Source organism: Lathyrus oleraceus, chromosome 5, assembly GCF_024323335.1.
Source record: "Lathyrus oleraceus cultivar Zhongwan6 chromosome 5, CAAS_Psat_ZW6_1.0, whole genome shotgun sequence".
NCBI lineage: Eukaryota > Viridiplantae > Streptophyta > Magnoliopsida > Fabales > Fabaceae > Lathyrus > Lathyrus oleraceus.
The window spans coordinates 47,394,865-47,397,716 of NC_066583.1; the positions used below are offsets into that span (position 1 = coordinate 47,394,865).

A 2,852-nucleotide genomic window follows, 5' to 3' on the forward strand; every position below is an offset into this window, starting at 1 on the left:
GAGGTATAGCTGGGGCTTGATTTGGAGATTGTCCAGGTGCGTATAGAGCATTATTACTCTTATATGAAAAATTGGGATGATTCTTCCAATTTGAGTTATAGGTGTGTGAGTAGGGGCTTCCTTGAGCATAGTTTACTTGCTCCGCTTGGATTCCTGTTAGGAGTTGACAATCTGCAGGAGTTTGACCTTGGATTCCACAGACTTCGCAATTCTGAGTTATGGCAACTACGGTGGCTGGAGGTGATGCATTTAAACTTTCAATTTTCTGGACCAGAGCATCCACTTTTGCATTAACATGATCAAGGTTACTTATCTCGTACATGCCAGTTTTCGTTTAAGGTTTTTCCACCATTGTTCGTTCGGTTTCCCACTGATAGTGGTTTTGAGCCATGCTTTCGATAAGTTGGTAAGCGTCAGCATAAGGTTTGTTCATTAGTGCACCACTTGCGGCGACATCTATTGTTAACCTCGTGTTGTACAGGAGACCATTATAGAATGTATGAATTACTAACCAGTCTTCTAAACCATGGTGTGGACAAAGTCTCATCATGTCTTTGTATCTTTCCCATGCTTCGAAAAGAGACTCGTTATCTTTCTGTTTAAATCCATTTATTTGGGCTCTTAACATAGCTGTTTTGCTTGGCGGAAAATATCGAGCAAGAAAGACTTTCTTCAACTCGTTCCATGTGGTGACTGAGTTGGAAGGAAGAGATTGAAGCCATCTTCTAGCGCTATCTCTTAGTGAGAAAGGAAAAAGACGAAGTCAAATTGCCTCTGAAGTGACACCATTAGCTTTAACAGTATCAGCGTATTGGACAAATACGGATAAATGAAGGTTAGGATCCTCAGTAGGATTTCCAGAGAATTGGTTCTGTTGCACTGCCTGCAACAGTGAAGGTTTGAGTTCAAAGTTGTTTGCTTCGATTGCAGGTGGAGCAATACTTGAATGCGGTTCATCTTGCGATGGAGAGGCGTAATCTCTAAGAGCACGAGCTGGTTCTGCCATCTCGGGTATCGAAGGGAAAATATTTTTGAAATCAGGAAGTTCTACAGGAGGGAGATTCTTTGCAGCACGATATTCCCGAATTCGTCGTAAGACTCGGAGATATAGTTCGATATCGTTGATTTGTAAGTAGAACGGCTCGCCTTGTGAGCGAGTGCGTGGCATACAAATCAACGAAAGAAAGAAAAGAGAAAGAAAAGCCTTAGTCTCTACAGCGTAACAGAAGAGTTACGATATCGACTAAATAAAAGTCCCCGGCAACGGCGCCAAAAACTTGATCGCGGCTTTATGAGTCGAATTTGGGGTACAAACTGCAAGTGCACAGTTCTATCGCGTAGTTTTAAAAGATATCGATCCCACAGGGACTTATGAATCGATATACCGTTATCTAAGGTTACTTCGTAAAGCTAAGGCAGGTAATACTTTGATTTTTGGGGGAAAAAACTAGAACTAAAATAAGATCTAAAATTAATATCTAATAAGCGGATATCGGTATGTAATTCATCGTAATTAGGGAATCAATTCTTTATTGGTTTCTTGGTTTTAAAGTAAATCTTTTCAGTTGACACTATTGGTTAAAAGTTTTATCTCAAACTCTCGCTCTGTTGAATAAACTATGATTTTATATTAACGTAGTTGTCACTTATAGTTAAGTCAAAAACCACTTTTTGAAGACAATAGAATCCGTAGAAACTCTTTTTAAGAAAACACTAATCGTTTAAACACCCTTATCTCAAACTCTCGCTCTGTTGACTTAGGTTATATAATTAAATTCAAATGCTTAACTCTCGTCCTCACATTCAATCTTTAAAAATACTTTTTGAAAAGGTTAGAATTTAATTAACTCTAAAAATTGCTCTCGCCCTGATCTAGAATTAATGTCCAATTTACACTGTCCAGTCAAAACCTCAAACTCTCGCTCTATTGATTTTAACTTCTTTATGTCTTTTACTTTCGTACAAAAACTTTGTTATTAAACCTGTAAATTGAGACCGTAAAAAGAGTGATTTTAATTTTAAACTTAATTAAACCAACTTAGTTTTGATTCCTTCATTCCGCTTACTTTACATACCGATATCTAAATAAATTAGCCAGACATGCTAAACAAACTTAAATAAACATCATGCATAAACAGATTCATCGCATGCAAGCAGTATAAATTAATAGTAAAAACAAGCATATATAAATTCAACAAATAAATATAGAACCTGAATAATTAAATAGCAGTCTTGAACACTCCACCACAGACCGGTGTAGCACCTCGAATTTGCACCTATCATTGTACATACCATTTCATATTAGGTCATAGCATATCATGATACATTGCATAACATTGCATTGTCCCCAGTTGCCTCAAGAGCAAGCAAGCAAGAATTAGGTCAAACTGATCAGGAGATCAGTCAACCAAGCAAGCAAGTGTGTTTCTCAAGGAGCAAAGGCCCTAGGGTTTATCCAACAAGTTCACATGACTTAGAGGTCCATTTGAAGTGCTAAAGTCAAGGGTTGAAGGCTCGGAAGCCAGCAGTTCATGCACAATCAGTCAAGAAAGTCAAAGACAGTCAACAGTCAGTCAAAGTAGTGGATGGTGGCCATTCTTGTGGAATTTGGGCACCATGGTCAATAATCAAGAGTCCATACAACTTGGGACATCATTTGAAGTCAAGGTCTCAAGGAATTAGGGTTTGGAATTCCTCAGAAGTGCACAGTCAAGTCCAAAACCCTAGAAAAGTCAAAGTTGGTCAACTGTGTTTGATTCTTTGGTTTTGATGGATGGAAATGGTTTGAGAGAGCTTATTCATGTCCTAATAGACCTCATGTGTCATGACAATCAACATCATTGAAGAATTTG

At 38.1% G+C, this 2,852-nt stretch overlaps 1 non-coding gene across 1 annotated transcript; it reads left to right on the top strand.

Moving 5' to 3' along the window:
- The first annotated feature begins 521 nt into the window (after positions 1-521).
- Positions 522-628, top strand: LOC127088762 (small nucleolar RNA R71). Its single transcript, XR_007790580.1, has one exon. It is a non-coding gene; the product is annotated as a small nucleolar RNA R71 (small nucleolar RNA).
- The last annotated feature ends 2,224 nt before the right edge of the window (positions 629-2,852 follow it).